Source organism: Macaca thibetana, chromosome 8 (genome assembly GCF_024542745.1).
Source record: "Macaca thibetana thibetana isolate TM-01 chromosome 8, ASM2454274v1, whole genome shotgun sequence".
Classification (NCBI taxonomy): domain Eukaryota; kingdom Metazoa; phylum Chordata; class Mammalia; order Primates; family Cercopithecidae; genus Macaca; species Macaca thibetana.
The window spans coordinates 18,736,596-18,760,431 of NC_065585.1; the positions used below are offsets into that span (position 1 = coordinate 18,736,596).

The 23,836-nt window shown below is 38.9% G+C and overlaps 1 long non-coding RNA gene across 1 annotated transcript; it reads right to left on the bottom strand.

Annotated features, from left to right (window-relative positions):
- Nucleotides 1–266: 266 nt before the first annotated feature.
- Nucleotides 267–4,253, bottom strand: LOC126961643 (uncharacterized). Its single transcript, XR_007728377.1, has 3 exons — nucleotides 4,191–4,253; nucleotides 2,381–2,510; nucleotides 267–1,486 (listed from the first exon to the last, which is right to left on the bottom strand). It is a non-coding gene; the product is annotated as an uncharacterized LOC126961643 (long non-coding RNA).
- Nucleotides 4,254–23,836: the final 19,583 nt, after the last annotated feature.

Consider the following 23,836-nt stretch of genomic DNA (forward strand, 5'->3'; position numbering starts at 1 on the left):
TGCTGGGGAAAGCAAAGACTGGAGATGGAAATTTGCTGCTATTGAAGATGTGGATGTGTGACTGTGGACCAGGCAATGCCTAAGGACCAGGCAAGTAACAACTTCAATATTGCGTCAGCTCAGAGCTTCTGTGCCGACCTTCAGAGACTAGATTGTGTTTTTCCAAAATTCCAAATAGGGCTTTGTCTATTTTAGGTGTTGAAAGAGGGTGTATTAGTCTTTTCTCAGGCTGCTAATAAAGACATGCCCAAGACTGGGTAATTTTGAAGGGAAAGAGGTTTAATGCACTCAGAATTCCACATAGCTAGGGAGGCCTCACAATAGTGGCAAAAGATAAAGGAAGGGCAAAGGGGTGTCTTCCATGGTGGCAGGCAAAAAGGGCTTTTGCAGGGGAACTCCCATTTATGAGACCATCAGATCTCATGAGACTTATTTACTACCGTGAGAACAGTATGGGGGCAACTGCCCCCGTGATTCAATGATCTCCACCTGGTTCCATTCTTGACACGTGGGGATTATTTACAAACCGAGGTGAGGTTTGGGTGGGGACACAGATAAACCATATCAGAGGGTATCCAAGCCTTGAGCCCTTGAGAAAATGTCAGAGAAGCTCAGCAGCAGGAGTCAGGTGACGTCAGCCTCACCTTTTGACACTCTCTATCTTTCTCTTTATGCCATGGCAACATCTTATGGCTTTCTCTTTTCCCCAAGTCCGGCGCTGTTTCCTCTTTCCTTGCCGTACTATTCCTTGTGATTTTTTCTTCCTATCTGGAGATAACCCATTTCCTTGTCAATCTTGTAAAATCCTTCAAGACTCAGCTCTTGAGTCCTTTCAGAGTAGTGAATGTTTCCCGCCCTAATAGCAGCTCCATATCGTATTAAGTTACTGTGTTGCACTCCTGCTGTCCCCTGCTGTGCCTGCACCCAGATTGGAAAAGTGAAGAGGGCAAGAACTGTGTTCATCAGAATCCTCAGCGTGAAAGTGTTCCAGCAGCCTGCAAAAGTAGCAGGAAATACGACTAGGGGAAGAAGAAATTGAGCATCTAGTCTTGAAGTGGGCCGGGCAACACAACACAGTAGAAAGCATTTTTGAGCTTGCTGCTGGAGGTTTATGCTTGGGGGTCATGGAGAATTTTTAGAGGAGAAGTTGAAAGAGGCAGACACGTGGGAACACGGGAACACAATGCCTATTTAGAACAGAGCAAGTGGCTTGGGTACAGGAGAGTTTCCAGAGGGTGGGGAGATGAAGCTGGGCATGGTGGACCTTCAGGAGTAGACCATGGAACAACAGCAGTAAACATCATATCCCCTAAGACCTTATAAGAATTGCAGAATTTGGGCTCACTGAAAAAGAATCTGCGTCGTAAGAAGATTCCCAGGTGACTGGTATGCACATGAAAGTTCCCGAAGCCCTAGGAAGTTCTTGCAGATTTTGAGATCCAGCAGTGATGTGCTCAGGCAGAGTAGCCAAGGTCTCCTCTATCACCTGGGCAATGCAATACAGAATTACTTGAATTAATTTTAAATTATCAACGACCCTAAGCTTCTGTTTTCCATTTCTCTTCTTGATAAAGCCAGAGATGAACTTGATTGTTTTTGTCAACAACTTGCTTTACTACCTCCTCCCCTTTACAGATGGTTTTTATGTGGGAAGCTGCTTGACAGAGGGGAATGGCGCTATAGAGCAGTCTTTTGGATATAAGAAGAGGCGTGTCTATTCCCATTTTCCCCTTCCTTTCTTCCGCCTTCCCTCCCTCTTTTCCCTTCTTCCTTCTTTCCTCATGAAACACATGATGAATTCACTTTCTTGCATTCCAGGGATGCAGAGATCAGGTGAAATTAACATGTCAATCAGAAGAAAAAATTCAAATTTTACATTTAAGATGTTTGAATGTATATTCTTGTTTCAGAGACTAGGCTACCAAATAAAAGTTCTAACATTGAATTTTTATATTAGAAATTATTTCAAAACAGTGTTTTAAAATTTACTGTTACCCAAAATTTAAACCTACTCCTGGCTTCCCACTATTTCTGGACAATTACCACCTTGCCACAGCTGTTTTAAACATGGACAAGTATATGTCTCAGAAAATTTACTAGCAGAAAAATGACAGGCAATATTATGACAAAATCATGACAGATTTTTTACACTGATGTATTAATCAGAGGGCTTGTGTAGCATCTCAGTGTGACCAAATAGTAATTACAGTTTGGATGTTTTAGTGGTTACCTGAATAATTTCAAGCATGACTGCAGATATCTTTCCCTTAGCAGCATAAAAAAACTATTACTTCATTGTTTGTCAAAATAGCCTTGGGCTATATGTCTAGGATGCCAGTTATAAGTCAATTACTAGCTACCAGGAAATAGATATACTCACTTAGATCTGAGTAATTGAATTCTTTAATTTGCGGCCGATGTTCTTGTGTGGAAGCTGCCTATGACCAGGAAATATGTACAGTGCAGATCAATAACTTGACAGGTTAGTATTATTTTGAATGCATGGTTTCCTGTGTACAGCAAAAAGAGTGAAATGCATTGTTTAGTATCTTGCACATAGTAGGTGCTCAATGAGCCTTATTGGAATGTTGTCATAAATAGAGCAGGCTTTAAAACAGCACATCTTCTGTCCATTCTATATGTTTATTCAGTGCTTTTCTATAAATAGCCTGCATTGATTCCAATCCATGTAACCATTGTGTGACTTGATTTTTAAGTGCCTTTAAACTTAAATAATGATGCTCTACAGGAATATTTAAATGAGGTTCAGTTGGACAACATGAATGTTGATAATAGGAGAATTAATTAAGTCATAGGAACTATCTTGCCACTAATTCAATGTAATAGACTTGGGTTGATTACCCTATCTGACCATATTGCTGGAATCTCTCTTTTAATGCAGGCAGAGATTTCTAATATGAGATAGAGAAACTCTTTCCAACTCAAACTAGACAAGCGTAGCTGGAGATGCTGAGTGAGTCCTCCCAAGAAGGGGAGGCTTTCTGGATAGAACTGTGCTGAAGAGGTAGCAATGTTTAGCCAAACAAAGAAGAAAACACTGCTTAGAGGTTAACAAAATAGTGTACTTAGAAATTGAACTTACTACATTCCTACCCTGTGGGTTAGGGCTTTCGAATCCAAAATGAAGCCTTTTTTCTTGGGCATGTATAATCTCAATTAATCAAAACTCTTAATCAAGCCTTCATTTCTAGAGGGGAAATCATATAAGCTTTGAATCAGACAGAAAAGGGTTCTAACTACATTCACACAAACAAGATAGTCTCCCTGAGCCTCTGTCACAGTATTTGTAAAGTGGGTTTATTGTAAAAATTAAATGAGATGATGTATGCAAACATTAGTCACTGCAAATTCCTGGCACATGGTAATAACAATGCTAATATTTGTTCCCCAAAAGGAAGCTTCTAAGATTTGAGCTAGGATTACTTAAGTCTTTAATACTTTCTTGTGCAAGCCATGTGGTATTGCTCTGCTTTTATTTTCTTATCTATAAAATGTGGAAAATGGTAGTACCAATATTATAGAGTTTTTTTTTTTTTAGGAATAGCTGAAAAAAATGTATAAAATAATGATACCAATGTCAGGCACAAAGTAAGTGATTGAAAATATTGGGTGTTTTCATTATTATTACATATTTTTTTACAACCTTCACTATGTGAAAATATACATCTAGAGAAATCTTAATAGAAATAGTTGCTATTAGTTGAATGTCTCCTTTATTTGAGGCACTATGCTAAAAGCTAATAAGTATATTTCAATTTAATCTTTGCAACTACATAGCAAAAGAGATGTTATTATTCCCACTTCAGATATAAGAATACAGGGCTCAGAGATGTCGTGTAATTTGCCCGAAACTACAGAGTTAGTTAAGTTAGAGTGACAATTTTGAGATTGTAGATCTTCATCTAATTCTGTAGCTAGCACTCTTTCTGCTGTACCACACTACCACCAAAGTGCGAGTGTAACTCTGACTGGATAAGGAAGCAAAAATGACTCTGAGTTGTACATAAGGGGTCGCAGATAATTTTTGGAAGGAATATTTTCTATAGGACAGAGATGAGAACTTGTTAGATCGATGCGTAGGAAAGGTGTTATTGGTCCATTCTCACGCTGCTGTAAAGAACTGCCTGAGACTGGGTAATTTCTATAGGAAAGAGGTTTAATTGACTCACAGTTCCACATTGCTGGGGAGGCCTCAGGAAACTTACAATCACGGCAGAAGGCAAAGGAGAAGCAGGCATCCTCTTCACAGGGGGGCAGAATGGAGTAAGTGCAAGCAGGGGAAATGCCAGATGCTTATAAAACTCTCAGATATTGTGAGACTCACTCATTATCATGAGAACAACACGGGGGAAATCACCCCCACATTCCTGCCCTTGGTCCTGCCCTTGAAGTGTGGGGATTATTACAATTCAGGGTGAGATTTGGTCGGGGACACGGACAAACTATGTCAGAAGACATGTGTGTGTTTGAAACTGGTGAGGATGGGAACAAGAAAAGGAAAAGGGAAAGGTGAGAATTCTGAAAACAAACTTAGCTTATATATATATGTGTGTGTGTGTATATATATGTGTGTATATATGTGTATATACGTGTGTTATATGTGTATATATGTATATATATGTGTATATATGTATATATATGTGTATGTGTCTGTGTGTGTGTATATGTATATAAAATTACATTGGACTAAATATACCATGGTATCTCTTACTGTGTCTTTCAAATTATGGTGCAGTTTAGTTATTAGAAGAGGGCAGACTCTAAGCCCAAGCTGGGTTTAAATATTAGCTTTGTCTCTCACCAGTGGTATAGTCTTGAGCAAATTAACTTCTCTGTGCCTTTGCTTCCTCCTCTGCAAAATGAAAAGAGGACCCCAGCATTTCATTAGAATTACTCCAATAAATACTGATGTCTGCCTCACCGCAATAAATTCTTATTTAACTTGTCTGGCATGGAGCCCCAGCATCAGAGTTTTTAAAAACTTCCGGAAGTGACTGTAATATGCAATCAGGGTTGACACTCATCAGTTAAATACTAGAATATAAGTTATCTGCAGGGAAGACCAGCCTCATGATGGCCCCAGAGTCTAGCTTATTGCCCAGTACACAATACACACTCAATACAAACTCGATGAGTTAATAATTACACAAATACATGAATGTATGACTGGGCTTAGATTCAGCTCTGAGGCCTGATTCTACATCCAGCGATCCTTCTACATTCTATAAAGCTGCTACTTGGATATTTACAGAAGACTGCTAGTTTCTTTGGACAATGTGACTCATCCTTAGTTCTTCAGATAATCCAAACCAACTGGCTTAAGCAAAATACAAATTTTTGACTCATTAAATTAAAGAATCCACGGATGGCCTAGCTTTAGGCATGGTAGAATTCCAAAACACAGATGGTATCCTCAGGGCTATGATTCTCCCCCTTCTTCTCTTGACTCCTCTTCCCTATTAGACACTTTTCCCAGATGTGCCGTTCCCTTGAGGTGTCAGGATGGCACCCACTGTGTCTGCTTGGCTCAGAGCTCTGTGTTAGCTGTCCTGTCTTAGGAGTCAGGGATGGGAGCTCACTCAAAGGCCATGGACTGGGAACAGAAGGAGTTCACTCCCCGTCGAAAAGAATCAGAATTCCACTGTCAAAGAAGTATGCCTTCTTAATTACCAAATCCAACATAATAGGTGGAAATATCTAGAAGTTGTCTATCCATATGGTTTTAAGAGAAAAAAGTCATTGTAAGAGGAGTCCATCCTTCTTCTGAGGAGCCCTGCATCCACAAGCAGTGCACTTGTTGTGTTGCACAATGACAAATGATTGCTTTCAGTGAGAATTCACTTTCATTCAGTGTCCTTGGTATCTGACTCATTCTCTCATCCTAATAACCATCTTATTTGATTATAGTTTATTACTCATTGCCTGGATCAGTGATTCTCAATGGAGGGTAATTCTGTCCCTCTGGGGACATTTGGCAATGTCTGACACTATTTTGGTGTCCACCTTCGGGACAAATACTATAGGCGTCAAGTGATTAGAGGCCAGGATCTGCTAAACATCCTACAGTGCAAAAAATAGCTATCCACCACCCACAAATAAAGAATTATCCAGCCCAAAGTGTTAATAGCACAGGGATTGAAAAATTATGAACTAGATAATTCTAGTAGCTTCTTAAAAGTTCTATGCACCTTTATTTTCCTCCCGTCCTGTAATCTTTCCATTACCTGGCAACTGAAGTGACTTTTATAAAGCACAAATCTAAAGCTACCATCCCACTGATTAAGAAACTTATGGTTCCTCTTGATAACAGAAAGGAAAAAGTGTGCACTATGATTCAAGGCCCTTGAAAATCTGGCTCCCAGTGTCTTTGAGACTTCTCTTTGATGATGTCCCTTATGTATAAGATACACTTAACCATTCAAATGTTGTCTCTATGTACACTTGGTGTACCCACCCGATTTTCCTTTCTTTTATGTCTTTTGGTGTTTCTCCACACCGTCATTGCTGTTCCCAATTTTGTTTTTAATTTTTACCTTTTTTAAAGAGCAGTTTAGGTATTTCCTCTTTTGCTCCCCACTTTTCTATCATTCATTCATTCATTATTGATTGATTGGATTCCTTATGTTAGGCACTGTGCTAAACCATGAAGATGTAATGGTGAGTAAAGCAGTTCCTTTTACTATGGGGCTTAGAGTGTAGCAAGGTAGGCATTTAAAAGATGAGATAATAGGAAAAGGACATTGGGAGCATGTTGGAGGGGAGGACGGCATCAGAGAAGATTTGCAAGAGGAAGTGACTTTTGGGCCGACCTGCAAAGGTGATTAGAGTTAGCCAGAGTTGGCCAGAAGAACAAGGTGGACACTGGCTTTGTAACCTACCTAAACCACAAAGCCCAGTTCAAAACTTTCACATAAGCCCTTCCCAGATTGCCCTAATAGAAATTAATCTCCAAGGTCTATTACAATACTTATTACCATCTTTCTTGCATTATGTATTTATGGCAAATATGATAATTGAACTCCTGGTAAATATTTAAATTGAAAATTGCCAAACTTTGCAGAAGATTCACAAGCATTGTTCTCTTATCTCAGAAAGGCAGCTTGAATACTGAGGATTATATTTTCCTCCCTCATCAGCAAAACAGCTCTACAAAGCACCATAAACATATCTTTAGAAGGAAGTTATTTTGGTGTGTGGCATTAAAACTGGATACAGCAAGATGTGACAGGGACAACAGGCACATCAAGGGTCAGGCTTTGCTGTAATTAAAAGGTAAAGTCCCAATGTATATATGTCTTTATTCATTCAGTGGGTCTTTGTTGAGCACCTAGTATGAACTAACTGCCAATATTTGGTACTGAGAGTAGAGTGCTGAGCCAGACTTACGTAGTTCTTATCCCGTGTATAGTTGAAAATAGACATTAAGTGAAGAATCACACAAATAGATGCAGACTTGTTGACTTTGAAGAGTCCAGTGAAGGACCCATAAGGTGACAAATAGATGGGTCTCTGAAGCGTGTCTTGAAAGAGTCTGACTAAGGGATTAGCCTGGTGTGAGCAGTGCAGGAGGAAGTGCCATCAGGACTGGGGTCTGAACGTTAGTGGCTACTGAGGGGAAGGGAAAGAAAGAGACTATCAGAGAGAGGAAACAATATGAGCTAAAGGAGCACTCATGGAAAGCAGTGAGTAAGGGAAACCGAAAGAGAGCCAATGTGTTCAATGTAAGAAATTCAAGGAGTGCTGCAGGAGAGAAGGCTGGGAAGAGGATGGAAGGCAAAATGCAAGGTCTTTTAAGCCATGGTAAGAATTGCCATTAAAAAAATAGATGAGTTCATGTCCTTTGCAGGGACATGGATGAAGCTGGAAACCATCATTCTCAGCAAACTAACACAGGAATAGAAAACCAAACACCGCATGTTCTCACTCATAAGTGGGAGTTGAACAATGAGAACACATGGACACAGGGAGGGGAACATCACACACCGGGGCCTGTTGGGGGATGGGGAGCTAGGGAAGGGACAGCATTAGGAGAAATACCTAATGTAGATGATGGGTTGATGGGTGCAGCAAACCACCATGACATGTGTATACCTATGTAACAAACCTGTACTTTCTGCACATGTATCCCAGAACTTAAAGTATTAAAAAAAAAAATCAGAACGTCTGAAAATAAAACACACATTAAAAAAAAAAAGAATTTTGTTTTTTATTCTAGGAGCAGTGGGAAACCATGGGATAATTTTAAGCAGACAGTGACATGATCAGATTTGCATTTTAAAAGAGCACTCTGATTACAGCATGTGAAGAACCAGAAATTATACTAGTAACGGACCCTGAAAACTTGCTTCGTTAACGATTCTGATAGGTGATAAACACCAGAACATGGCATGTTTGATAAATTAGCTGTAGGTCATTCAGTAGGGTCATAGCAGTAGCAAACCCTAGCCTCTTTGGTTGAAGAGAAAAGAACAACCAACAGGAGTCTGGAGCATGAGAAATTAAAAGGCTAACTGGAGAGTTGTTTAACTCTTTGATTCACATCTCTCTGGCAGGCTCAGTAAAAACGTCTGAGCCCCTAATTTGCAAGCAAAAGAGAATAAAAAGACTCAAGATGACACTGTGGTTTGAATGTGTTTTTGCCAAATCCTTACGGAACCTCAAATAGCTGTGCATTTTGAGAGTGTTATCAATGCAGGAGTTGATCATGGAGTTTAAGGTTTGTATGGGCATGTCTGCACCTCCGCATAACGTGGCCTTTAAGCTCAAAGGTTCCTCAAGAGCCTCAAACCACATTACCAGACAAATCATGACAACAGCTGGAAACTTGTCACTTAAAAGAATCCGTTAGAAGGAAATTAAAAAAAAAAAACCCCTCTGAGGGAGACAACGTAGAGAAATGTGCTTCTTTGAACTTCGTGTGAATATTCCAGCAGGAGACCCCAAAGATTGCACTCACCAAATGATTGTTGCCGAAACCCTTGTCAGGAAACAAGGCTGGGGCCCAGAAAGCAAAGACAAGGTTATCAACAACGGGTAATGGAAAGGGGCCCTGAGTCCTGGCCTGGGAAGCAGTTGGGGATGAATTACCAGGCTCCATTTGTGGCCCAGCTGGGAGTAAAGATGAAATCAGCAGTGATCCTGCCCTGATCTCATGCTCCATTTCAGTTCCTTTAAACTTGCATCAAATGGAGGACCACAGGATAGTCAGGGGAAACCAAAGCCACTTAAATATCTGTGGCTCTTTCTTCACGCCTATAAGTTGGAAGGGAGGCCATGCAGAAAATATTAGTGACAGATTGGCTGCATCTCACATGCATACCCATACAATGTAGCTAAATATACAGGAGTTAGAGAATGAACACACTTACGTATATGTATAAACATGCCTCTGCACATATCAACATACATATTCGTATATATTGTTATATAACTAACTGTCTTAGCCCATTTTCTGTTGCTTATAACAGAATACCTGAATCAGGTAATTTCTAAAGAAACAGAATTTATTTCTTACAGCTATGGAGGCTAAGGAGTCCAAGGTTAAGGGGCTGCCTTTGGTGAGGGCCTTCTTGCTGGTGAGGACTCTCTGTAGAGTCCCCAGGCAGGGCAGGGTATTACACGGCAAAGGGGTTGAGTGTGTTAGTGTACTAGTTCAGATCTATTTCTGTTCTTATAAAGCCATCAGCTCCTTTCACATGACCCATTAACTCATTAATCTATTAACCCCTTGAATGGATTAATTTATTCATGAGGGCAGATCTCTCATGATCCAATCACCTCTTAAAGGCCTTGCCTTTCAATACTGTTATATTGGGAATTAAATTTCAACATGGGAGGGAACAAATATTCAAACCATGTCACTATTCATACTTGTTCGTAGACCATATGCATGGGCACACTCATATACATTTGCGCTCATACATAGGTACATCTAAGAGTGAATACATAGAAGTATACACATACTGGAACAAACAAAATTTTACATAGCTAATATAAGATGTACAGATACATATCCATGTCCACATACACACATATGCACACATGCACATACACACATACATGCACATATACACATACATGCAAATAGCCCAGTGTATGAAAACTCAAGAGCTGGGCTGAGTAGGCTTGGATCTAATTCAAATGGAAAAGAATTGGATCTGAAAGAATACTAGAGCTAGATTTGGCTTCACACCCTAGCTCACATGCACCCAGTAATCTGCACAGGTCTTCTTCCTCTGAACCTAAGTTCCATATTATTGTTGTTTATTTTTTAATTTTGCATGTAAGAAATTCTATCAGGTTGTTACAGAATGCAAAGAGATTCCCAGAAGAGGTGACATTCAGTTTGGGCCTTGAAGTGGGTGAAGGGAATGAATAGTAAAGAAAATAGCTTCAGAAAAGAGGTGGGCATTGCCTGTAATCCCAGCACTTTGAGAGGCTGAGGTGGGTGGATCACCTGAGGTCAGGAGTTTGAGATCACTCTAGCCAACATGATGAAACTCTGTCTCTGCTAAAAATACAAAAATTAGCTAGACATGGTGGCACACACCTGTAATCCCAGATGCTCAGGAGGCTGAGGCAGGAGAATCACTTGAACCCAGGAGGTGGAGGTTGCAGTGAGCCGAGATCACACCACTGCACTCCACTCTGGGTGACAGAGTAAAACTGTCTCAAAAAGAAAAAAAAAAAAAAGAAATTGGTGATGGCTGCTGCTTAGAATGGGAGTTAAAGGAGAAAAGAAAACTCTGGGCCATATGTTGAATGGTCTTAACTGCAAGGCTGAGGAATTTGGCCTTTGTTTTTAGGGAATAGGTTGTGTTGGAGGGTTTTAAGCATTGGACAGTCAATAGCAGATTTGTGTTTTAGAAATAATGGCCTGGACATAGGGTGGTAATTGTAGGGATATCCCTGAAAGAGATAAGAAGGTTTTAAAAGCCTTTTGCAGCCATCCTAATGGGATGTAAATAAAATAAAATAAAATAAAAATCTGAACTCAGGCAGTGTCTGTGGGGAGTCACAGGAGCTCCTCAAATAATATAGAAGTATGAGCTGCTTGTACTCTGCACATGTGAGTCAGCACCAGCCATTATCCTGGATGCCTGATGAAGTCTTCTTTTATGTCCAATGTATGTAGTACGTATTTGTCAAAAGACTGTTGGATGACTTGTAATTCAGGGCCCTCTTTTTTTCAGATCTCTTTTTATTGAGACTTGGGAGATTGCTAATAAGCACCTGGGCAGCACTTTGTTTTGTCAGCCTGTAGAGTCCTAAAGCCCCATCTAAGAGTAAAGAGTAAATGGGGAAATTATCAGTAATCCCAACAAGTAGAATCCAAAGGAGCTAATCAGAGAATGGTACAAAGGAAATAAATAAGAAAAAGTGAAAGATATGTTGGTTACACAGATCCAACTTCATATCAATCAAAGAAGAATAAATATAATATTGATAACAAATATTAAAATGTTACACTAATCACCTACTGTTTTCACCATCATGAATGCTGTGGCAGTTAATTTTACGTGTCCATTTGACTTCCCCATGAGATCCCCAGATATTTAGTTCAATATTATCCCTGGGTGAGCCTTGAAGGGTGTTTCTGAATGAGATTAGGATTTGAATTAGTAGGTTGAGTAAAGTAAATTTGCCTCCCCAATGTGAGTGGGTCTCATGCAATCCATTGAAAGCCTGGATCAAATAAGAGGCTGAATAAAAAAAATTATTCTTACTACTGCCTATCTTTGAGCTGAGACTTTATTCTTTTGCCTTCAGACTCAGATGTGGCCTGGAAGTTACACCATCATTTCCCCCGGTTGTCAGGCCTTCGGTCTCAGCTTGTAAGTATACTATTAACTCTCCTGCATCTCCAGCTTGCTTGCCAATGGCAGAGCTTAAACTTTCAGCCTCTATAATAACGTGAGCCAATTCCTTTATCTATAATTATAACTAAATCTATATTTATCTATATCTACATCTATATATCTTATTGGTTCTGCTTCTCTGGAAAGCCCAGACTAATAGATATGTCATGAGGTTTATGAGATTTGGGCCTAAATAATTTCCACTCATTCCTCTAGACTAATACATATGCCATGAGGTTTATGAGATTTGGGCCTAAATGTCCACTCAGCCCTCTAATAGCAGCTGGTAGAGTATGACGTTTTACTGTGGACATTTGTTTTTAAATCAGCACAGCTTCTTGTATTATTTATTTATTTTTAAGGCAAGGTCTCACTATGTTGCCTAGAATTGTTTCAAACTCCTGGGCTCAAGTGATCTTCCCATTTCAGCCTGAGTAGCTTGGACTACAGACATGTGCCACCACACTCAGCTACATTTTTAATAAATGAGATAGCAATCATTGTGTGATTTCAAGTAGACAGTACTCCCGGAGGCAGGATGTGTTAGTATTCTTTTGCTAGATGACAAATTACCACAAATGTAGTGCCTTAAAACAACATACATTTATTATCCCTCCCTCCCTCCCTCCCTCCCTTCCTTTTGTGCTAGGGTCTCACTTTGTCACTGAGGCTGGAGTGCAGTGGCACAATAACTCACTCCAGCCTCGAGCTCCTAGGCTCAAGCAATCCTCCCACCTCAGCCTTCTGAGTAACTGGGACTAAAGACACACACCACCACATCAGGCTACTTTTTTATTTTTTAAACTTTTTTGTAAAGACAGAGGTCTTACTATGTCACTCGGGCTGGTCTTGAACTCTTGGCCTTAAGCAATCCTAAGTCAGCCTCCCAAAGTGCTAGGATTGCAGGTGTGAGCCACTGCACCCAACTGTCCCACTGTTTCATGGGTCAGAAATTCATGCATAGCTTAGCTGAGTCATCTGCTCAAGGTCTCACAAGGCTGCAATCAGAGTGTCAGCTGGGCTGGAGTCTCTTATGAGGCCCAGCGTCCTCTTTTATGCTCACATGGTTATTGGCAGAATTCATTTCATCAAAGCTATAGAACTCATGGTAGCTTGTTCTTTTCTTTTCTTTTCTTTTCTTTTTTCAATAGACATGGAGGTCTTGCTATATTGCCCATGCTGATCTTAAACTCCTGGCCTCCCAAAGTGCTAGGATTATAGGCATGAGTAACCATACCCAGTCAGCTTGTTTCTTGAGGGTCTTAAAGAAAATATCTTTTATTTATTTCATTTCTGATCTCTAGATCCTCTTCTAAATGGGACACCTAGTTAGGTAAGACTCACTTCTAACAATCTTCCTTTAAAGTGAACTGATTAGGCACCTTAATTACACCTACAAAATCCCTTCACCTTTGACATATAGCATAACGTAATCATGAGAGTGATATCTCATCACTGTTCCCACAAACCATTGGTTAGAAACAAGGCATAGGTATAACCCATACTCAGAGAGAGGAGATTACACAAGGATATGGGTCATTGGTGATCATATTAGAATTCTGCCTACTACAGAGAAGAATGGACCAGTTTGTCACAGTGACTTGACTTCATTAGATGGAACTCTGAGCTGGTAGCAAATCAATTAACTCATACTGAAGGTCAGCACTTGCATACAGAGCATTTCCCCTGAGTTTTGAATAAAGTCTGGCTACGTTATTTTGCTATATTTTGGTTACTTAGGCCCACCACAATTTCCATGGTATCTTGAGCTACTTTAAATTAAGACAATTAGTCTCTATATTTATAAGGTAACTATTCCTTGGAAAAATATCACTAAGATATTCCAAGATATCACTAAGATCTAGCTGGTCAAGTTGCTTGTTGAAGGATGGTTCTACTTCTTGAGCTGGTTTCTGAAGTTTTGATTTCCTATTGATAGCGAGTGTTTTGCTAACTATCTGAAACAAGATTTATCCCCTCTTGAGCTATAAATTTCTCAGCTTTGCTTTGCAAGCCTTGGAGATCAATGCTGCTGTATTTCAGAGCTCCTCAATCAATTGCTGTTCTTGAGAAGAAAAGGGAAAATGGTCAAAATATGGTTGTCAAGATTGGCAGATTGTGGTGGACATTTGATGCACCACACAGACCCCCCTCCATGGATGAACATATTGCCTCAACTGCTGACAGTGCTGCTAGTGGATGACCCTGTCTCTCATCCTTCTTGAGGATTCTGTTGGTTAAGAAAATTGCCTCACTTATATGGTTTGGTTGTGCCCTCACCCAAATCTTATCTTGAATTATAGCTCCCATAATCTCCATGTGTCATGGGAGGGAGCCAGTGGGAGGTAATTGAATCTTGGGGGTAAGTTTTTCCTGTGCTGCTCTTGTGATAGTGAATAAGTCTCATGAAGTCTAATAGTTTTATAAAGGGCAGTTCTCCTGCACATGCTCTCTCGCCCGCCACCATGTAAGATGTGCCTTTGCTCTTTCTTTGCTTTCCACCATGATTGTGAGGCCTCCCCACCCATGTGGAACTGTGAGTCCATTAAACCTCTTTTTCTTTATAAATTACCCAGTCTCAGGTATTTCTTCATAGCGGTATGTAAATGGACTAATACACTCAGCCAATGTCATGTCTTGTTCCAGGAACAGCCCACATCCAGTGACTGATAAAGGCAGGAGTATAAAGGTATGTGGGGTCATCTCAGCTCCAGAACTATCTATGGAGTGATCTAATCCCATCACTGGGGTTGCATACAAGTTCAACATCTGCCTTTCCCTAGTACTGATTCCTTTCCCTCCTTTCTACAGGTGTTAATTCCAAGAGTACCTCCCAATAAATGCCCACATGCCAATCTCTGATTCCATCTGCTTTCCAGGGAATCCAACCTGCAACTGCAGAGAGAGAGGATTTGGGGAGGGTAAGTATCTGGACCCTCTCCTTTGCCTAGTCATTCCATACTACTTACTGTTCTATAAGCTTGTAGTGCTACACTTCCTTGACTTTACACAGGCTGCTTCCTCTGGCCAGATTTCTTCATTTTGTGACTGAACTTCTACTCATTCTTTGAGGCCTATATGAAATATGAACTTTTCTGCATATCCTTTTCTTATCTGTTGGGTGAAATTAATTCCCCCTCTTCTACAATTCCATTGCACTTTGTGCATACTTGTGCTACGTGTAGAGTACCTATCACATTATATTCTGTTTATTTGTTCATGTGTTACTTTTCCCTGCTTGATTGTACAATCCCTCAATACCTAGATTATGTAAGAAGGTTCAGTTAACAGGTATCAAAAAGCTTCATAGAAATGATTGGTTTAACAAAGAGCCTTTTTTGGGTTAGTAGAATTTAAAAAGGCAAAAGGATGCATCATTTTACATTGTAGGAAGGGTATGTGCAAAGTTTAGCAGCAAGAATGAGCATAGCATATGTAGAGGGGGCAGTGAGGTCATTAATCTAGCTGTAACAGAGGATGCAAATTATGGGAGATAAGAAAGGACCAGGAGGCTAAGATGAGCTTATGAAAATATTTTAATGTCATGTTAAGGTATAGGCCAAGAATTTCAGACTCCTGTGACTCAGGAGTCAAGCAGATAATGTGAATAAAGATGTTTTGGTATAAAATTTTTTTTGACACTGGAAATTAGATTTGAGTATTATTTTACTTTTTCTTTGTCATTCGAAAAACAATGCATTTGTGATGATAAGTGACAGCTACCATTCATCCTTGGGGTTACAAAATAAAATTGCTAAGATTTATTACAGTGGTATTTTTTGATCCCATTGTACAAATATAAAACTTGAAGTTTAGAGGTTTTACTATTTTCTATTGATTTCTGTATTAATCTTTATTATTTCCTTTCTTCTGCTTACTCTGGGTATAATTTGCTCTTCTTTATCTGCTTTTTTAAAGGTGAAATTGAGGCCAATTATTTATGACTGTACTTTGTCTAATATAGTCTTTTAGCGCTATAACTTTCTATCAAAAAACTCTTTTAGCTGCATCTCACAAGTTTTGATATATTGTGTTTTTAGTTTCATTTTGTTAAAAGTACTTTCAGAGGTTGTATTTAATTTCTTCTCTGACCTTTGGTAATTTAGAAGTGTGTTATTCTGATTTAAAATGTTTGGGACTTTTATAGATATCTTTCTGTTATTGATTTCTTATTTATTTTCCATTGTTGCTAGAGATTACACCTTGGATAACTTGTATTTACAAAAATTTATTGAGACATTTTTATGGCCATAATATGGTCTATCTCGGTAGTTGTTTCATGTGTGCTTGAAAAAGTAAATGTATATTTTGCTATTTTGGGGTAGATCTATAAATATCAATTTTATCAACTTGGTTGCATTGTGTTATTCGTGTCTTCTATATTCTTACTGATTTTCTGTCCACTTATATTCTATGAGTTATTGAGAATCAGGTTTTAAAATCTCCAAGTAAAATTTTGGATTGGTTTATTTCTCTTTGTGGCTTTATCAGTTTTTACTTTATGTATTCTGCAGCATTATTATTAGGTTCATGAGTGCTATTGTAATTTCCTCTTAATGAGTTACCCCCTTTATGTCATAAAATAATGCTGTTTATCTTGAGTAATACTCTTTGCTCTGAATTCTACGTTTTCTGATATTAATACAGGCACTTCAGGTTACTTTTGGTCAGCGTTATCATAGTACATCTTCTTCCCTCTTTTTATTTTTAATACATTTGTGTCTATATATTTAAGGTAGGTGTCTTCTAGGTTGCATATAGTGAAGTCCCGCTTTTGAATCCAATTTGAGAATCGATGCCTTTTAATTATGGTGTTTATTTGTGTTTCATATGATTATTGAAATAGTTTGTTTAAACTTGCAATGTTGCCATTTTTTTTCTCTTTGTTCTATTACGGGGTCCCCACTTTCTTTTTATGCTTCTTTTGGATGAATGTTGTATTTTTATGATTTTGTTTTATCTCTTTGTTGGTTTATTAGTTTTAACTCTTCATTGTGTTCTTTCAATGATTGCTTTAGGGTTTAGAGTACTTTGGACTTATCACAATCTACTTTCAAGTGGTATTATATTCTATATACTATAAAAACCTTACAAGGGTAGAGTTTCACTTTTTTGCTTCTGGCATTTGTGTTATTGTCATAACTTTTACATCTACATTATGTGATAATCCCACAATATATTGTGGTTATCATTGATTTAGGCAGATAATTATCTTTAAAAGGTAATTAAATAATAAGAAAAGTAGTTTTATGTTTACTTATGTGTTTACAGTTTCTGTGCTCTTTATTTCTCTGTAGATTCAAGATTCTATCTGGTACCATTTTCTTTCTGTTTGAAGTAAAACTACTTCCTTTAACATTTCTTACAATGCAGGTTTGCTGGATATAAACTTGAAGAAGTTTTTCCTTCATCTTTGTTAAACAAAAATATTTTTGCTGGGAAAGAATACTAAGTTGGTTTTATGTTTTCTTTCAGTAGTTTAAAGATTTTGTACCACTTTCTCCTGGCTTCCCCTATATCCTATGAGAAATTTACTATTATCATTATATTTGTTCACTGTATGTAATACACTTCCTTTGCATGGCTGATTGGAAGCTCTTTTTCTTTCATTTGTTTTAATAACTTTGATTGTGATGTGCCTTGATGTAATTTTCTCCACATTTCTTTTTCATGGGGTATGTTGATATCCTTGGATCTAGATCTATGGCTTTAAAGTTTTCTTCACATTTTGAAAATTTTCAGTCACTGTGTTATACAATATTTTTATGTCCTCCTTTCAGGACCACTTACACATATGTTGGGCTCCTTGAAGCTATCCTATAACTCACTGATGATCTGTTCTCTTCTTTTTTCTATCTCTTTTTTTGTTTCTCTTGTGTGGTTTATTTTATTTTATTTCTTTGCAAACTTTAAAGTTTGTATATAAACTTCACAAATCTTTTCTTCTGCATTATCTAGTTTATTTTAAATACAATTTAGCATATTTTTCATCTTATACATTATAATTTTTATTTCTTGAAGTTTAATTTTTTTATAGTCTTTATTTCTCTCCTTAACATATTTAATCTTTACCTTCATGTATACTATCCTGCTATAATAGCTGTTTTAAAGTCCTTGTCTATTCTATAATCTTTTCTAGTTTGAGGTCAGTTTTGACTAATTGATTTGTTTCTTAATTATCAGTGGTATTTCCCTACTGCTTTGCATGCCTGCAACTTTCTTATTGGATGCCAGGCTATTTAAATTTTACCTTGCTGCATGCTGGATATTTTGGTGTCTCTATAAATATTTTTGAGTTTTGTCTTGGAATGTGGTTAAGTTACTTTGAAACAGGTTGATCTTTTCAAAGTGTGTTTGCTGGTACCAGAACATTTAGTGTAGGGCTAATTTTCTGGCACTACTAAGGCAAAACTTGTCGTGTGTTATACATGATACTGTATGAATTATGTGGTTCTCTCCTCTAACTAGTGGGTATAGCCTATGTGTGCTTTGCACATATTCCCTCTAATATTTGGGTTTATTTCTTTCATAGACTTGGGGAGTCTTCTCACATGCCTGCACTGATTTGTACTTAGTTGAATATTTGAGAGGGGCCCTCTGTAGATACCCCAAAACATCTCTCTCTTCGCAGATCTTTTATCTCTAACACTCTTCCCTGTAAATTCCAGTTGTCTTTGCTCCTGTAGACTCTTATATCTGCTTTCTCAACCCAGGAAGTTCACCGGTCTCTGTGTGGATTTGCACTCCATGTACCACATCCTGGAAACCTTTTTCAGGTAGTAATATGAAGCATTAGTGGAGAATCATCTTTGTTTTTTTTTGTTTTGTTTTATTTTTCTCAGAATCACTGCCCTTCTTTGCTTGAGGTCCAATGATTTAAGAATGATTGTTGCATATATTTTATCTGAATTTTAAATTTTTTCAGGCAGCTGGGTAAATGCAGTCTTTGTTACTCCATATTGACTAGAAGTGAAATTTCTCCACTTGAACTTTTCAAAAGTTAATTTTTAAAAAGCAGTTCTAGTTAGGAAGACTGACTGGCTGGGTCCGTACCACTGACTTTAATTACCTTGCTTATTTGTTTGACTACTTTTGTTGTTGTTCTGTCTCCTTTTCTGGAGTGCCCACATTTTCTCTGTTACCCCAGCACCTGCAGGGCAATAACAACTGTAACAATGTAACAGCATGTCCTCCCCCTTGCCTCTAGCCTTAGGACTGGCACTGGCTTCCTAATCGTTGGTTATCTCTGGGTTTCCTCACCTTGGCAGCTATGGAACAGTGCTAATGAGATGTTCCTTTAACCGCAAGGGTAACATAATTGACTGATCATCTAAGCTGCTTCGCCACTGTATGGATTCATCTGGGGTTGGATGAGACCATGTTTCCTCCAGGCTGCTCCCAGGCAATGAGTGCACGTGGCAGGGAATTAGATCCAGTTCACTCTTGCCTAATTCAGGACTCTTCTATTGATCAACTATTTCTTGGAAACTCCCCACCCACCTGTTTGAGAGGCCAGACTGTGCTGCAACCTGAGGCTCTTCCTACCATATCCTTCCTTCCATTGGTGTCAGATCTGACTTTCTGAAGGCTCCAGTTTCCTCTTCCTGCACCCTCCTGCTTTATACTTCACAAGTGCTTCCCCCAATAAATCTTTTGCATACCTAATGCCACAATGATATCTGCTTCTTGGAGGACTCAAACATATATACTGACCGTCTCCTGATTGGCTTTGCAGTCATCTCAGCACACTCATAACCAGGCATAACTTTTTTTTTTTTTCCCCTGACTAAACCCTAATTAATACAAAGCCTATCTGTTCCAAGAAGATACTTTAGGAATAACACATGGGCATTTCATCAGTTAGAGCTGTGTCCCTCATCTCTGTTTCAACCAGAGGAGGCACACATCTCAATTTTGCTATTGGGCTACAATAGCAGAGTTCTGAGCACTACAGGGCCTCTGGCTCTCACCTGCATTCATAATGCTCACCAGGCATCCTCACATCCCTTGCTTGCTGCCAGGGTCTGCCATTCATGCAGCGTGTCTTAATAAAATCCTGAAGCCACCAGTTAGAAGGCTTGAGGATAATTTCCAGTGAATTTCTGGAAACACCAAGAAAAGTCTTCAGACTCTAGACTTGAAGCTTGTCCTGCTTCCCCTCAAATGGTGTATAAATAGTGGAGGGTTTATTTGGCATCATGGGGTCTGGAATTATTTATAAATAGCACATACTGAGTTTGAGACATGAATGATGGTGTCCCACTGGCTGAACAGGGGTAGGGGGTTGACTTGATTGTCTTTTTATTCCCCTTTCTCTCTGGAAATTCAATCGATTGGGGCTAATTTGCAAGCTGTCTGTTTGAGGCAGGTGCAAGTTCTCAGGCACTGCTGTTAATACAGTTCTTTATACTGCTCTGAACTCTTGCTTCCTTGAAAAATAAAAAGAGTTTTGCCAAGTAAACCAAGTTGTGTTTATAATAGGCAGCATGTTTAAACATACGACCACAATCGTAGATGCCACCAACCTCAAGTTCCAACACAACATCTTCCAAAGATATCAGGATTGAGGGGCTTGCACCTTGTCTCAATCCTCATGGAGCAGAGGAAGAATTATATACAATTCTTGGCCTTCACATGTAGGCACTTCATTGTTCATGCAGGTGTTTTCTTGTCTTCCAACCAAACCTTTCAACCACAGCATTAGTGACTTAGTGGTGCCATGTATTTGCTAACTGAAGTTCCATTCAAATTTCTAAAATTAAAATTACAATGACATTCGCTGTTCCTAATTTCACAGAATGGTTGTAAAGATAACATTCAAAACCAGATAACATATGCAAATACACCATTAATATAAAGTGCTGTCCAAGTTAAAACAGCCTTAGATGTGAGGTGATAATTGTAGCGTTGTGGGACTTTCTCCTTAGTTCAGCGTCGGGTCCTTGTCACACAGCCATGAAAGACTGGGCTTGCAGATACTTTGAAGAGTGAGAAAAATGGAATTTATTGGGCAAAAAGGAAGAAAAGGGAAACAGGGGCTCTCCACAAAGTCAGAGTCCTGCTAGCTGGTTTCCTGCCTCACAGACTGAATCCCAGGTACCACTCCAGAATAGGAGTGTCCAGGCTCCTCCCCACTGCGAACGGGGCGAACTTCCCACCACCCCAGGAGTGTCCAAACTCCTCCCCACTGTGAACAGTGCAAAATTCCTGAGGTTCCACCCTACTGTGCATTCTTCCCAGTATATAGCCTGGTCAGAGGCTCTGCCAGGCAGACCTTTTTACTTGGCTGTCTCCACAGAAAAGTAAACAAGTGTAGCTGTAGTGTCAGACAGACCTGGATTCAAATTCTTCCAGCCACATTCATTTATCAGTCATGTGACTTTGGGCAAGTTCCCTAACTTCTCAACAGTCCCCAGTCTGAATAGCATAGCTAAGTGAATTTGTCTTGAAGGATTAACCGACAGATCAATTTCACATTCCATTGTCCTATATGATCTTTGTTAACTTACATAAATTGTATTTCTTTATCTGTGCAATAGAAATAATATCTAATCTGCCACCTTGCTGAAATTGTTATAAGATTGAATAAGAAAAATCTGAATCTAAAATCTTAGAGAAGTTCAATTGTAAAACATTATTATATTATAAACAATAAATACCACCTTTATTAATTAAAAAGATAGTGATAGCAATAAGTGGTGAATGAATTCTATTGCGATGAAACAATGGGATCAACAGTGTTCCTAAAAATAGGCTTTTAAAGCAAAATTTTACCTACTCACATAATTTTTTTTTTTTTTTTGAGACAGAGTTTTGCTCTTGTTGCCTAGAGTGGAGTGCAGTGGCATGATCTCTGCTCACTGAAACCTCCGCCTCCCGGGTTCAGGTGATTCTTCTGCTTCAACCTCTCAAATAGCTGGGATTACAGGTGCCCACCACCATGCCTGGCTAATTTTTTTTTTTTTTTTTTTTTTGTATTTTTAGTAGAAGATGGAGTTTTGCCATGTTGGCCAGGCTGGTCTCAAACTCCTGGCCTCAAGTGATCCACCTGCCTCAGCCTCCCAAAGTGCTGGGATTACAAGCATGAGCCGCCATGCCCAGCCCACATAAATATTAAAATAAATATATGTGTGGAGACCTGTGTGTGTGTGTATGTGTCTACATTAAAAGATTTATGATGTGTGATTTATTTCTTCAGCAAGTTTTCACCCTTTCTAAAAAATTTCAGTATTCACAAGACTTGAAAGTTTTAGCATTGAAAAGTCATTCTTTTTTTTTTTTAAGACCGAAAGTGGGAAAAATAACTAATATCTATGTTATGTCTATTATGTGGTAGCCACTTCTTAACCGTTAGGTAATTTAATCTTGAAAAGTATTTTATGATACCAGACTTCACATTATCACCAATTTACAGATAAGGAAATGAAGACAGAGTGTTTGAGTCATTTGCCCAAGGACACAGTCACAGCCAGTAAATGATGGATTCTGTACTTAAAGCTAGATCTATCTAACTTGAAAGCCCATGCTCATTTTTTAAAGCCCTCTCTTGAGGTTACGACTGCAGTATCAGGAATCTTTACTTAGAATAAAAATATAAGCATTTGTTTAGATACTAGCACTCATTTTTACCATCACATAGCACAGAAGCATTTCTGGAAGCTCTTATATCCCTGACAGTGGTCTGAAGGCCATTTCTTCCAACCTATGGATGACGATGTCACCTAGTGGACAGAGCGAGAAATTGGCAAAGCTAGCATTCTTCTCTTCCTCACCTTTCCTCCTTCCCTCAGGGTGTTTATGCTCTTTCCCTAGCTTGATTTCTATTGATGACAGTGTAGTTTGCTTTCAATAGGCAACGTTACTCAAGGTTGGGAAATACGAGACTATTGTATTTAATAAATCAGGAAGGTATTTTTGAAATGGATTGACAGTAACACATGAAGATAAGATTGTGTAGGAGGAGGCCCTTAGGAAGAAGCCAACCTAAGGATGGCTTTGGAGGAAAAAAAGAACTTTTGCCTGACTCCCTATCAACTTCCTGAAGTCTAAAGGAAGGAACTTGATGTTCAAACCATGGTTAACTGTGAAGGACAGTGGTTATAAGAGAAGGATGAAAAATACAAATGTAAGCTGAACTTGTAAGTGATTCAGCTGTCAGATGAGATACAAGCAAAGAGGGTTTCTTTGTTATAGTGAACTGTATTTACGATAATGGGTAAGCAGATGAACCTTTATTGGCTATTGATGGGAAGTTAGTCAATGGCACAAAATTGGTACTTAGAAGACAGAAGTGAAGATGATTCTATTGTTATTGCATGTGTCTAATCAGAATCTGTGATGATTAGTTCATTACTTTTGGAGTACAAGAAAAGAATGTGGCACTTCATGAAGAGCAGGATTTGCTCATGAGACACATACAGATTTGCATCTGTCACCTAAAGATGCATATGCTGAGAGACTACACTAGGTCCCTGAAACTCAAACTGCGGTTCATACACCTGCAGCATCAGCATCACCGGGGAGCCTTCAGAAAGCAGACTCTCAGGACTACCCACAACTGACTGAGTCAGAGTCTTCAATTTAACAAGATCCCTAGGTGATTTTTATGCACATTAAAATACGGAAAGAACTGCTTTAGAAGGAATTATGCCTTCCTCTCTATGGGTGGGTCTTCTTGGGGAATATCTGCATGGGAGAGAATTGCTGCCTCTAGAATATGACTCATTCTGTGTCTTATGAAAACAGTGTGTCTATTAGCAATGAAAGCCCCCTGGGAAACTTTCTTACTGAATCATGGGCAGGGACTCTTCTAATTCTGGACTCCAGGAGGAGGAACATTTATCATATCTGAATGATTACTCTCTTAGCCTGAGAATCCCAAAACACACATCATCTCAACACCAGTCCTTTCCCTTAACTCATTCTTAAATTTCTCTTACATTCTGCCCTTCTGCCTC